The sequence below is a fragment of the Chanodichthys erythropterus genome, chromosome 10, assembly GCF_024489055.1.
Source record: "Chanodichthys erythropterus isolate Z2021 chromosome 10, ASM2448905v1, whole genome shotgun sequence".
Classification (NCBI taxonomy): Eukaryota; Metazoa; Chordata; class Actinopteri; order Cypriniformes; family Xenocyprididae; genus Chanodichthys; species Chanodichthys erythropterus.
In genome coordinates this window covers 36799844-36815307 of record NC_090230.1, presented here as the reverse complement: position 1 = coordinate 36815307, position 15464 = coordinate 36799844, and the positions used below count along the sequence as shown (strand labels likewise).

At 39.1% G+C, this 15464-nt stretch overlaps 1 pseudogene; it reads right to left on the bottom strand.

The window, feature by feature from the left end:
• Positions 1-13182: 13182 nt before the first annotated feature.
• On the bottom strand, positions 13183-14250 carry LOC137029492 (trace amine-associated receptor 13c-like; annotated as a pseudogene).
• Positions 14251-15464: the final 1214 nt, after the last annotated feature.

Genomic DNA, 15464 nt, shown 5'->3' with positions numbered 1-15464 from the left:
CAAATTCACTCTATCCAGATGATTTATCTGGATAGTTTTTTTTTTTTTTTTTTCAAGCCGGAATGAAAACAAGCCGAAATCAAATAGGAGTAACGAGGCTATTTTAAAATGTAAGGAGTAGAAAGTAGGCTACAGATAATTGCGTGAAAATGTAAGGAGTAGAAGTAAAAAGTCGGCTGAAAAATAATTACTCCAGTAAAGTACAGATACCCTAAATTTCTACTTAAGTAAGGTAACAAAGTATTTGTACTTCGTTACTTGACATCTCTGGCTTATAACATAATTTTCAACACACTCAAATGTATCTAATATGATAAACGGAGCTGCGTTACCTCATACCAAGCGGCAACCTCCCCCTTTCTCTCGTGAAGCCAATACGGAAGTAACTTAAACTGCGATTCATCGACTGGCCGCTAGGGACAGGCTCCAAAAGAGAGCAGAATCTCATAGAGTCCCATGTTAAATTGGCCAAGTTTATAGCAGAAAAAAACATGTTTACAAGTTGGTTCAAATTGTGGTTTTGGTCTATACTGCTATTTTTGCCCTTCATGACAACTCTGAGGGGGGTGAATTTTTTTATAACTTATCTGTTTAAATTATATTAAGCCTTAAAGTTCTGCATAATTAAGGGCGTGGTCACTTGAGTGACAGGTAGATTGCGATGCTGTCTGTGAGCTGTCACTTTACCTCAGCTGCCGCTGAATTTGGCATCTCAGACGTTTTTGTGCTTTTTTTCTCGATTATTTTATACAATTATAAAATATGGCTTGCTGCATAATATTCAAGACTGATGTGTGTTTGTGTGCATGCATGGGGAGAGACACAGAACACACGTTGTTGGATCGTGGCATTGGCTGAAACTTTTGATTGCGAGATTTACTACAATGACAATACCAGGAGGATATACAACTCTGACAGCACTGCTTGGATATTATAACTAAAACTGCTGCACTATTTTGAAAAAAATATACTTTGGACACAGGCTCATTTGTTTGTTAGATATCATCGCTGCTCAGATTGCATCCTTTCTTGAAGAACGATGACAGAGAGCAGATCATTCATAAGAAATGTGAAATGTTTTTTTTTGTTTTGCAATGGACATTTATATTTTACCCAAGTGCCACAGATTGGATTCATCTCGCGATCTCTATTATAAAGGTATGAAGTCCCATTTGATGTTCCATGTTGTTATTTGCACACCCAACACTACTGGTGTTTGAGAATCTATATAAACACAGTAAATTGACAGTAAACCTTTAGAACTTTCTGATGTTAAAACTTATCTTTATTAATAATTTAGATAGTATCTAGATAGATAGCTCCTTTGCTGGCTAACGTGGTCACGTCGAGCTAGGCGAGCGTGGTTTCAGCAACCAATCACATCAGCTCAAACCACCTCCCCGCCTCTTTGCCCATTTTCAGTTATCCGGGAGTGACGTGCGGTGACGCGCAGCTAAGATGGCCGCGGCCTCATTTTTGCTTCAAAACTGATGTTCAGAACTCTATGGGTGACGTCACGGACGCTACGTCCATATTTTTTTACAGTCTATGCCTCATACTCATGACCGGAATAGAGTGCCCCAGGGATGACGCGTTTTTGTAGGCCAACCCGGAAGTTAGCAGCGCACAGGTTCCCTCGACTGAAAGCTATTAATTTTTCCCATAGACTTTTGGAAAATCGCAGAAAATAAGCTCTGTGTTTAACAAAGGGTTATGACACTTACATGTTTTGTCTATCAAGATAATCTTTACAAGTTAACACAACATTTATAGATTTTGAAGCCTAAATAAAGTCGTCAGATATAAAAGGCTAACAGTAGGCTATAAACGGACTACAGCACACCATGGTCGCGGATCAACGTCATCACCACCAAGCATCCTCAAACTTTATTTAGAAAACAACTCTATTTAAAAACATGCTCACTGATTATATATGCGCTGTGTATGAATACTTATCCACTATTTCATGAGAAATGCTGTCCAAATGTCCTGTTTGTCATGATGACGTCTAAAGTCCCCGCCATAGTAGTCCCTTTTAGCAATTTGTTAGCAACCGACGAATTTAAGACACAGTAAAAGTTTAAAAAATCACAAGTGGGTTATAACTGGTGTGTTTTATGTCATAGATCAAAACGTGAAAGTATTTAGAGGCTTTGTTTACCACAGACCTTATTTCAGGCGATTTAGCAAAAACCCATTCAAAAAACCCATAGACTTTATGGCGTTGGAACCGGAAGTCCTAAAATGCTAACTCGCTTCCGGGTTTTGCCTACAAAAACGCGTCATCCCTGGGGCACTCTATAGCGGAAGTTGCACCGGCGACTGTGGCATAATAAAAGTTCTGATGCTTGTGAGGTGTGTGTTGCACAATCGCTCCAGCAGCCTCGTTCAGCTCCCACAACACTCTGTCCTGCTTTGCGTCATACTACAGTAATGTTAATAATTGCATCCATGAACATGATTTCTTCCAGAGTCCAATCCTTATTCTTTTGCACCGTCCATTGAGGTGGACACCACATGTCCCAAGATTACGCTTTTAAACTTGGCGTCATCAAGCTAAGCCTTTGTTTTGAATAGGCTTCTAGTGACCTCTAGCACAGTGTTTCCCAACCCTGTTCCTGGGGTGTATTCCAGAAAGCTGGGTTAATTTACCATCAGATTAACCCTGAACTCTGGGTTGATTAACCCAAAACCTGCTTACTCGGGGTATGTCGGTTCCAAAACACCTGTGTTGAGTTAGTTTAATCAACCTACTGCTAATAATCTTGAGTAAATGCGCGCGCACGGTGAACATATGAAGGCATTTTAAATGGAACGCCGAATTCAGGAGTCACCATGGAAACTAAGGGTGAAAAGTTACGTGCCGCGTACTTCTCCGAAGCAGAGTTAGAAGTTTTAATGTTGGCTTACGAGGAGTTCAAGCCCATTATAATGAAAAAAAGCAATACAGCTGCATATGCGAGGGAAAGACAATTGGCTTAGCAAAAAAATAACTGACAGAGTAAATGCGCAAGTTTTCTTTTTATTACATTTTAAATATGCTTGCCTTTCTTTTGTTAATTTGCAAAGCTGAACAATTGTCTTTTTGAGCATGTGGCATGACTCGACAAGCATTTACTTTTCTCTACATCAGTTTCTTAAGAATACAGTGCAATGTATATTGACAAGAAATATTTAGGCCCTGTACAAAAGTGGGAACTGTACAAAAGTGTGTAGAAACGTTTCAGTGCCATGCATACTGTACGAACGGCTCTACACACTGTTGCCTTTCCCACATGCTCTGCATCGGCCATATTGTAGAGAAAACTCCCCGTAGCAAAAATGCGCAGAGCAATACAAAGAATTTGTTCGGCGCTAAGCGCTGACCCGCGGTTTGTCACGTTTGAGATGTGTGGTTTTAGTAGGTTTGTTAAATAAATTAACGACTCCCTAGAAAAAAGATAGCGCTCCTACAAATATTCGTTAGGATAAGAAAATACATCGATACGTGGTCTTATCACCCTCTCACCCTGGGGTGTATTCCAGAAAGCAGGGTTAACTTACTGTCACATATACCCTGAACTCTTGGTTGATTAACCCAAACCTTGCTTACTCATGGTATGCTGGTTCCAAAAATGCGTCCGGGAGTAAGTTCAGCCAACCCAGAGTATGTTCCCGGTTAACACACAAGACATTCTCAACAGAGCGACGAATTGATGATTCACCATGGAAACAGACGCTAAGAAAAAGCGCACCATTCTACTTCATTCTTCTTCTTTTGTTTAATGGCGATTTACATAACCTACTTGGTGCACATCACCACCTATTGGGTCGTTATGCAATCATTTTTTTTATTCTTAATATTGTTTGATACTAATTATTAAATAAGATATCACATATATGATATGTATTTTATTATAGAAATTATAGCATAGAAAATGTCCTGTTATAAAGGATAAAAAGCAGATCCATGTGAGATGACAATAAAATACATTCATATATTAGAATTGAATAAACAGTTATATATTGTATAATATAACATTGTGTATAACTATAACTATATAACACATTTAAATACATTAATATAACCATATTGATAATATAACATGCATCTGAATTCCTCTTAAACTAACTAACCCTTTAACATAACCTGCTCTGTTCAGAGAGCAAGTTGCTATGGTTACTTACATACCCTAAAAGTTACCTCCGTTTTTGGAACCGAAAGCTGAGGTTATCCGCTTACTTACTCTTAAACATACCCAGGTATGTCACATAACCTGCTTTCTGGAATACCCCCCTGGAGGCACACTAACAGTACACATTTTCCAAATCTTCCTAATCAAACACACCTGATTCAACTCATCAGTTCGTTAGTAGAAACTCCAAGACCAGAGATATGTGGTTCAGATAAGGGAGACATTCAAAATGTGTACTGTTGGTGTGCCTCCAGGAACAGGGTTGGGAAACACCACTCTAGCAGACAGAATTCTTACATACTGTAACTTTAAGTGACTTTTTTACTAATCAAGTCCCCAGCTTTAGAAAATATTCATTCGTTTGAGGCCGATGTGTCAGTGAGTTAACGAAGCTTCATTTCCACAGGTCATGTGCTATGGAATGCCAAGACTGACAATAATAAAACATGAATAAATACATAAATAAATATACAAACTGTATATAAAAAAGTAAAAAAAAAGCAAAAATAAATAAATACACATAGAAAAGCAAATAAACAAAAATAAATAATTATTTATACATTTATTTCCTTATTTATGCATATATTTTTTCCACATTTATTTTTTGTTTTATTTATACATTTATTCATTTTGTTTTTTATTTATTTCCACATTTATTTATTTTTTCCATATTTGTTAATTTCCACATTTATTCATTTCTACATTTCTTTATTTTTACATTTATGTATTTTTACATTTCATTGTCTGTAGGGTAATGAGGAGGGCGTGGTTTACCTCAGACTGAGCAATCAAGCTCAGAGTAGGCGAGAGCGAAGCATTGAGGCCACAGTGACACAGTGGTGTGGACGAAATACAAGTGTAGCCTACTGATGAGCCTGTTGGGATGAATGACTTAGATAGGTATATGGCCAAAATCTTATATCACGGGTTAAGTCATATAATATCACCTTAACTGTAGGCCTACTGTGTGACATGGATAGGCTACTCTTTATTCCGGACATGGCTGTAGTGTAGAACATCGTCTGGGCTGGATTTGTAAAATGTCCTGGGCTGGCAAACATGAAAATGGAAAGCGCTTCATATTTTCCATTATTAATCATTTGGTGATGTGAATGAATGTGGCGCAAAGAGCTTGTGTTTGATTGAGATTCGGACACCAGTCAGAATACGGAAAGGAAGCAGCGCACATATAGGCTACAGTGAAGTCGACGCAAGCATATGATCATTGCATTTGAAACGAGACCACAAATTCACTTCACATTCATATTTCCTACTGTGGCGACCAGGGCGGGCGAGAGCCGTGAGGGAACGGTGCGAGGCCGGTGGCGCGGGAGTTAACGAGCATCACCTGGGAGGCGCACCGGCCTTGAGTCTCTCACGGAGGAGCTTTGGGAGCATAAAAGGAGGAGCGACGACAGTGAAGGACGAGAGAGGACCAGGCCTGGATATTATTTTATGTTTTATTATGTTTGTGTGGCCGGCAGACGTCCGCGAGGGTCTGTGGGCATTACTTTCGTTTTGTTCTTTGTTTATTTTGAATTAAAGTTACGTTGAACGTTCGCCTGTTCCCGCCTCCTTCTTCCCGTATCTACAAACTGTGTTACATTGGTGCCTAAACCCGGGAGGAAGGAGGGACATGCTGTCGGAGAGCCCTCGCTGCTGAGGGGGATTGCGGTGCTGCGGAGTTCAGGCAGTGCGGGAGTGTGAAGACCGCGAGAGGCTGCCCAAGGTGGTGGTACTGGAGCCTTTTGAAAGGTGGGATGGAGACCCGGATGCCGTGCTCCTGGGATGAAGTGGGGTGGCTGCCATCCAGGAGGGAGCGGAGGAGTCGCCGCCGTCCGCCATGAAGGGGAGGAGCAGGGGACGGGGGACTCGCTGCCGGCTGCCCTCAGCCGGAGGAGCCATTACCAGCCACCAGGAGGCGGTCGAGGATCGGGCCGTCCACCAAGTGTCCAGTGCCATCGCATGGCACCGTGAAGAAAAGCCTCTTGGCAGGCTGAGGACTGAGCGGCAATGTGTCTGGGAACTGGACCTAGAATTTTTTTTTCTTTCTTTTTCCTCTCTCCCCTCTCTCTTCCTGTCGCTCCCCTTGCTTCCGTCTCCTTTCTCTCGTCTCGTCTGTCCTTACCCCCAGGTGCTGCGGCCGCCGAGACAGGCCCCTGTTAGGAGTAGGCCCCGGCCTGCGAGGGGCAATGGGGGTATGTGGCGACCAGGGCGGGCGAGAGCCGTGAGGGAACAGCGCGAGGCCGGTGGTGCGAGAGTTAACGAGCATCACCTGGGAGGTGCACCGGCCTTGAGTCTCTCACGGAGGAGCTCCGGGAGCATAAAAGGAGGAGCGACGACAGTGAAGGATGAGAGAGGACCAGGCCTGGATATTATTTTATGTTTTATTATGTTTGTGTGGCATTACTTAAGTTTTGTTCTTTGTTATTTTGAATTAAAGTTACATTGATTGTTCGCCGGTTCCCGCCTCCTTCTTCCCATATCTACGAACTGTTACACCTATGTTTACATGCACCACATGATAAACGTTTTATATAAATGTTTTTGATAAATATTACACATATTTCAAAGATCCAAAATAGATCGAGACGCCGGTTACAGTAGAAAATTTTGTTGCCTCGCGTCACTTCCCGTGACAGTCACAGCATCACTGATTATAACCTAATGTTTTATTTTTTTTGGTGTGGTTTTATTATTAATCACACGACTTAGCTAAGTTATCAACTGGAAATATCCAGAATTAGATAAATCAAAATGTGCCCATGGAAACAGAGCTGGTGAAACACACACAGCATTAAACATACACAGATGCATCATGCTCTTTCAAACAGCACCTGTCGCATGCCCTCATATTTTTGAGCTAACTGCATTTAATGTAACTTCCAAAAACAATACTGACAGCAAGTTCAGTAGATAAACTAAATATAATATGCCACTAGAAACAACTCTAAATCGTCAGAAACGGTCCTGCCATTTTAAATCAAGTTCAACTAACATTACAGGAGATCGATTGCTGTAATTAGAGTAGGCTATCAATAGTTTTGCCCTGCTAATTATTATTTTATACCCATAAAAATAATAAGTAACTGCCAGATAACGATCACCTGCTTTTTCCCGACATGGTTAACATTAGGTGTGTTATCTTAACTAATAACATTTATTAATTAGCTTATGAAGCCCAAATTTAATGTTACAGAAAAAAGTTCAGTGATCCGTCAGATCTTGTAGGTCGGTTAGTACAGTTTACTGCTGAACAACTCATTTTGTTGGTGTTAAATAACAAAGAAATCGAAAATAACAGAAGATGTGTCACTCGTATAGTTTTGAATGGGAGAAAGTGTAACGCGCAATATGGCAAGTCCCGTCTTCTAAATAAGAGCCAATCGCCGACTGGTAAAGTCATCGCGTCACTTCAGCGGCCGTTAGAATTGCCGGTTTCTATAGAAACAGTCAGACATGCGCCTCCGAAGAGACGCGCATTTAGGTCTGCACATGCGCATTAGCTTGATCCAACCTGAAAAAAACAGGTTTTTTGTCATGATTCGAGCGTTTAGAAACTAAATTTATGAACCGGTTGTTGTTAGATTTCATTGGTGATTTCAAATATGAAATTTAATCGTAAGGTTGGCGAACAGTTTTGGAGAATTTGATGTTTCCCCATTCAAAGAGATAGGGCATGATGCCCAGGATGCCCGAGAGGCGTTTCAAAGATGGCCGCCGAGTGAAATGACTTGTCTTAAAGGGACTTTGTACATCAACAATCTCCCCTTGAAGCTCCGACAGTCCTCAGACAAGCTGTCAATCAACTGCGAATCATGACAAGACACCCTGTTTTTATAGCATCAAATTGCTTGCTAAAATGTAAATTACCACAAAAACGAACAACTGAATATTGTTAGCTAATTGATGACTCAAAACCAAGCAGCAACCTCCCCCAGTTTCTCGTGAAGCCAATACGGAAGTAACTTAAACTGCGATTCATCGACTGGCCGCTAGGGACAGGCTGCAAAAGGGAGCAGAATCTCATTGACCATAATGTTAAAACAGCAAGTTTGCAGCAGAAAAAAACATGTTTACACTCTGGTTCAAATTGTGTTTTGGTCTATACTGCTAATTTTGCCCTTCATGACAACTCTGAGGGGGGTGAATTTTTTTATAACTCATCCGTTTAAATTATATTAAGCCTTAAAGTTCTGCATAATTAAGGGCGTGGTCACTTGCGTGACAGGTGGATTGCCGCTGCTGTCTGTGAGCCGTCATGTTACCTCAGCAGCTAATTTCAGCCACTGAATTTGACTTGGGTAAAGTTGGTTTTATATTCGCACATTCGACTTCTGATAAATTCAGACTTTCCAATAAATGTGCAATAAATGAATGTTTGCGAATTTTAAGCAGCGACATGATATTGACAACCAACGATTGTCAACTTACAACATTTTTCACAGTCGATCAAAACAGGCAAGTATTGTTTTAATGGCATATTTACTTGTGAATGTCCACTTAATGTCCAATGTAGTGTGATTAACAAGGCTATTGAATATGGATGTCCGAATGTGCGAATATAAAACCAACTTTACCCAAGTCTGAATTTGGCATCTCAGCCGTATTTGTGCATTTTTTCTGGATTATTTTATACATTATGGCTTGCTGCATACTCGAGACATATGTCAGTCTGTGTACAAGTGCTCGCATGTGGAAGATAAACAGAACACACGTTGTTGGATCGTCGTGGCATTGGCTAAAAGTTTTGTTCCTGAGATTTACTACAATAACAATACCAGGAGAATATACAACTTCGACAGCACTGCTTGGATATAACTAAAACTGCTGCACTATTTTGAAAAATTTTGGTCACATGCTGATTAGTTTGAGAGAACATTTGAGAGTTATACAGATATCTGGTACCTATATATGTACATATAGAGTTTTACATTATAAACGATGCTCAGATTGCATACTTTCTTGAAGAACGATGATGGAGAGCAAATCATTCCAAAGATATGTAATGCAAACGATGGATAATATATAAAGATTTCATGGATTTAACGCTTTCATGAACAAAAAGTATTTTTTTTTTTGTTCTGAAATGGACATTTTACCCAAGTGCAGCGGATTGGATTCATCTCGCGATCTCTATTTCTTTAAAGGTATGAAGTGCCAGTTGATTTTTTTGTGCTATTTGCATACCCCACACAAATTAGCCTACTGATGTTAGAGCATCTATAACGTTATCTTAAAAAACACCGTAGATTGACAGTAAACCTTTAGTACTTTCTAATGATATTGTTATCTTTTTTAATATTTTAGATAGTATCTAAGATAGATATGCTAGGCAGGCGTGGTTTCAGCAACAAGTCGCATGGGCTCCAACTACATCCCGCCTCTTTGCCCATTTTCGGTTATCCGTGAGTGACGTGCGGTGACATGCGGACTCATTTTCGCTTCAAAACTGCTGTTCAGAAGTCTATGGGTGATGTCACGTACACTACGTCCATATTTTTTTTTAGTCTATGCTCAAAACCATGCGAATAGCATATCATAGTGCCCACACGATATAACTTCACATTCCTAATCCACTTACGTATAAAACATGCAACAGAACACTGTAAATTACCTCATTTAGTAAATGGCATTTACAATAAAATATTTAGTCGATTTATACACTTTGTAAACTTCGAAAAACGCTTACCCGCTTCTTTTTTGAGAATCAAATTCAAGGAAAGGAAACGGAGACGGCAGAAATTATTTTTGTTTTCTTTATTTTACAAGCAATGTTTTGTTTTTATTGTGAGTGTATGAAAATAATAAGCCTAGTTAACCCTTCACAGATTCTAATGGTTTTACTCTTATGACCAAGTTTTTTTTATAAGAAAATTCAAGTGATCGCGCCGGCACCTCACATGCACTACTGTTCTACTGTAACCAACGCCTCGTTTTATTTTGGATTTTTGAAATGTGCGTAATATTTTAAGCATTTATCACATGTGGTGCATGTAAAAGTAGGAAATGTGAATGTGAAGTGAATTTGTGGTCTGGTTTCAAATGCATTGATCATATGCTTGCGTCGACTTCACTGTAGTGTAGCCTATATGTGCGCTGCTTCCTTTCCATGTTCTGACCAGTGTCTGAGTCTCAATCAAACACAAGCTCTTATTAGCCACATGCATTCACGTCACCAATTGATTAATAATGGAAAATATCAAGCGCTTCCATTTCAGAGTCCCTGTTATCAGATCTGCTGAAGATGTTGCTGTTCATGTTTGCCAGCCCAGGACATTTTACAAATCCAGACAAGACCATGTCCAGAATAAAGATTCGCCTATCCATGTCACACAGTACAGTTAGGGTGATATTATATTAACCCGTGATATAGGATTTTGGCCATGTACCTATACAAGTCATTCATCCCAAAACACTCATCAGTAGGCTACACTTCTTGTATTTCAGGCACACCACAAGGTGTCACTGTGGCCTCAACGCTTCGCCCTCGCCTACTCCGAGCTCGATTGCTATATCTGAGGTAAACCACGCCCTCCTCATTACCCTACGGACAAAGAAATGTAAAAATAAAGAAATGTGGAAATGAACAAATATGGAAAAAATAAATATTGAATTAAATGTGGAAATAAATTAAAAAAATATATTTTATTTTTTACATTTTAAATTTATTATTAAAATCTATCTGCATAAACTCATAACATATTATTGAGAAAGCAAGAGAGAATGAGAATAAATAAAGGTGTGCGTTTGTGCGTTTGTGTGTATGTGTGTGCATGGGTGGGCGTGGGGGATTTGGGTGAAAAGAAATCTGATTGGCTAGTTTAGTTTTGTCACTTTTCACACATAAAAAATTACATTAAAGATAGTTAATGTTTAAAAACAGGTTCAAAATGTGTAAATGCTCTATAAAACACATAATTTGATTGAAAAAAAAGGCCTAAAACTCTTGAGTAGGAATGGAGAAATGAAATGTTTCATTTGTGTCAAACACAGCACTATCTTGTGGCAGGTAAAATTTACATAAGTCACCTGAGTGCGCCAAGCACAAACAAAAGCCTGACAGCGTAAAATGTGTTTTGTTTTCTGATAATATAATTCACATATTAAAGTGTGGCAATAAATTAAATGTAACAACAAAAAATAATAATACTGTAATGACCCTGCATTCAGCACCAGTAGCTGGCTGCATTATGGGTATTTGTTTGTTTTGAAGGGTTTTTTTATTTACCACCTGGTTTTATAAAAAATGTGTCTCTCACCATCATGGTGAGAGATGTGTTTGGGAGGGACTTGGTGATCTGGCCTTTCCTGTTTAGGTCTTATTCTATGTTCAGAATAAAAAGGAGAAAAGACAGTACTGCTTCCTGCTGTTTTGTTCTGGCTATAGAGACACTCATGGTCGTGTAGTGTATAGGACACGAGTGCTCGTACTAGTAATTAGCATAGTACAAGTATACTAGCTTTAGCTTAGTATAGCTCCGCTTAGCCCCATGCCTTACTAAAGAACTGTCAGTTATTACAATACTAATAATAGCCTACCTACTCTGTTGTTTGAGGCAAGTAAATTGTGCTGATATTTTATTGTTTTTATACTGGTTATATGACAGAACATATGATGTATGCTACAGGCTTATATATTTAAAATGTTACTAAATGGACTTGAACCGAACTTTCATAAAGTAGTGGTCTGGGTTAAAAAATTCCGACACGCAAAGTCAGGCATTCACGTGACTGGAAAGAAAGGGAGGCTTTAATTTTCATTAATTACATGTTTCTCTGAAAACAATTTGCACATTTCGAGACAAAGCCACTCAGAGATAACATCTGTCTACACAAGAACATCAGGGTGCAGTTACTAAGTGAGTGAACAGGAAAAAGACGGTTGGGGTGGGTGCTAGTTCTGTGCGTACCATGAGATAAAATCCTGCAGGTGCCCCTGCTCCGGAACACTGTTTCGGAGCAATAGTGTGTCAAAAACTCGAGATGTGTGTTGACACTGGGTGTCGAACTATCCATCCCTATAATATACTGCACTTGGGTTCTCTGCAAACTTGTCTCCAGTGGACTTATATTACATACACATAGTACAGTGGGGACTTCTGATGCTTGTCACTAATATCAATGATGGATGCAAGGCCAACAACCTCTTCTAAATGTTTAAATCATATCTGAGATGCATTTACACAAACATTGTGATTTATAGATACGTATGTAACATCAGCCAGCTGCCTTTTAACTGTAATGGATCCAGATACGAAATATCATATCACAAACGTTATTCCCCCAGACAGGATCGCAATCAACAATCTTATCACAATTAGCACATTTTAAAGTTGGGTTTTAAGACTATTTTTCAACGTACTGAATAGTACAGCCAAACTAATATTTTATCCATTTAGTCTAAAGTGAAGATGGGCGATATGACTAATCTTACTTCACTTTATTTTATTTCATTATTTTATATATATGAGTATAAGAATAAAGATGAACCAATATGGCTTTAATGTTTTTTTTGTTTTTTTGTTTTTTTTTGTTTTAGGAACAGTAGGTCTTCAGGTAAGAAATTGAATAATCAAATGAAAAAAACAAACAAAAAAACTGCATATTCCATGTATGAATTAAATATACTTTGATTCTTATTAAAGCTACAAAACTTAAAAACTTATTCAGTCAAGAGCAGTGTGTGATTTTTCTCTTGTTCTTTTGTTGTTTGATTCACATTGGCAGACAGCATCAGGTACTGTATATTAGGCTTTAAGATCAAATGTACAGATCCAATGTACTTGCAATTTCTTTCCTAGTTATGTTCAATTAAGTGCAAAAAAAAATCTTATAGACAAATAACAAACTTTTGTGATGATGAAGAACTGCAATGTCGCGTTAGCGTAACTGCAAAAGTGATCATCAAAAACAAAACAAAAACAAAAAAAACCCCTACATGTTAACATTAGAGTTTGTGCTTTATCAGTGGGGGAAAAATAATAAAATCAACCCCAATATTTAATTATTCATAATCTGTAAAAATGTCCATGAGAGAGGAGGATGGTTTCAATATTTTAAGAGTTAAGATGTGTTTAACTGATATTTTAAACCAGCGATAAAATAAAGCATAGATAAGAGGATTTAGACTTGAGTTAACATACATAGTCCATATTAAAAATGTTATTGTGGCAGAAGAGATTACCGTAGTCCCTGTTACAGACAATATGGTGAATGGAATATAGCACAGCAGATAAGCTGTCACAATGATTCCTAAAGTCATTGCAGCCTTTCTCTCAGATTTCCTCCTCACTGAACCTTCCATTACACATTTACCACCCTTCATCATGGAGTTTAAAAGTTTGACTTGCTGATGTGCAACATAAAATATCCTCAAATATAAAGTTATAATCAGGGTACAAGGTAACACAAATGAAAAGAACAGGTCTGTGAATGTCCATAAAAAACTTACTACTAAATAGCACTTTCCATAACACATGTCTTTTCTTTGGGAACTTTCAAAATATCTGCCACTTATTAAATAGCCAATGTTGTAGGTAGAGGAGAAAAACCAGCAGAGACAGATGCTTATTAAAGTTTTAGTTGTGGTTATTTTCTGTGGGTACAGTAAAGGGTGACACACAGCCACATAACGATCAACAGCAACTAAAACTAAATTACAAATAGATGTTGAGATAAGTAGCCCCATGATTATCATAAACAGGTCACACAAAGTTTCTCCAAAGTACCAGCATGTCTCAATCAGCTTTATGGCTTCTGTGGGCATCACAATAAGTCCAACAAGCAGGTCAGCCACAGCCAGAGAGAGAATAATCAGGTTTGTTGGAGTGTGAAGCTTCTTGAAGTGAGAGATGGAGATGATCACCAGCAGGTTCACAAACACAGTCCATGCTGACAGCAATGAAAAAAACACATACATGAAATTGTATTCATATATGGAGCGTTTTCCCTTGATACATGATGAGTTGATGGCAGGAAAGCAGTATAGATTCTCATGATCCTCTGTCTCATAGGCCATGAGTGAGTCTCCTCCTGTTAGGAGTTTGTTCTGCTCTCCTTACTGTCCTTTCATTTATACAGTGTCTGAATCAGACTGACCAACCCATCTACCGCCCACTCTGATGCTTCATAATGACATAATTATTCTGAACTTTGGCAGTAAAATTGCTGATCATAAGAGACAAATGGGAGACATGAAATTGTTTTTACGTGATTCTATATCCACACCAATAGGTGTCAGTAGAAATATCATATCACATTTTTTATTTATTTTTTTCCCAGACTGTCAGGGTTCTGTCACTTCGGTCTAGTTTATTTCTTGGTTTTGTGACAGAGCTCTGACACTCCCATTCTTGTCGTGTTTTTGTGTGAGCGTACAGTCTCGAGTGTTCTCGGGGCTGTGCGCTCTCTTGTCTGCGTGCCTTGTTTCATGTTGGGAGCGTGGCGTTCGGATCCCGGCACTCGTGTCTAGTTTGGTTTCGGTTTCGTGTCGGGATTCGGACACTCGCGCTCCCAGTCCTGTCTTTATTGTGAGCGCACGGTTTGTGTGTACTTTCACTTGCCGTGCGCTCTTGTCTCATGTTTTGTGTAGCACGCGGTTATTTCCACCTGCAGCGTGCTTTCATGTTGTGGTGTTGTCTTGTGTAGCACGCAGTCTGTGTTTCACGGGCTGCGTGCTCTCATGTTGTCTTGTTTTGTGTGAACACGTGGCTTATGAGTTTTCATAGTCACGTGTTCATGTCTCGTCTTGTGTAAGCACATGGCTTGTGATTTTCTCTTCATTGGCCATGTGCTTGTGTCTTTGTTTTGTTTTGGTGTGAGCACATGGCTTGTCATGTGTTTCTTTGTGCCATGTGCTCTCATGTCTATTGTCTTGACCCCGCCCACCTTGTTACCTGATTATTGGTTGATTTGCCCCACCTGTCCTCCCTCGTTACCTGCCTTGTTTGCTCTCCTATTTATTCTCCTTGTGTTTGCAGTCCTGTGCTGGTTCGTTGTCACTGAATGTCATATTATTCCTTGTGTGTCAAGTCAAGTTCTAGTTCAAGTCAAGTTTTAGTTATAGTCTGTTTTCCCCCTTGGGGTTGTTTTTGTTGTGTTTTTGTTTTTATTTTTATTATTAATAAAGCCCTTCCTTTCCCTGCATCATTGAGTCCTCGCTCCTTCCCTTCCAAACCTGACAGACAGGATCACAATCAAAATTGTATCACAATTAGCACATTTTTAAGTTGGGTTTTAAACGTATTTCGCAACTTACTGAATAGTACAGCCAAACTAATATTTTAT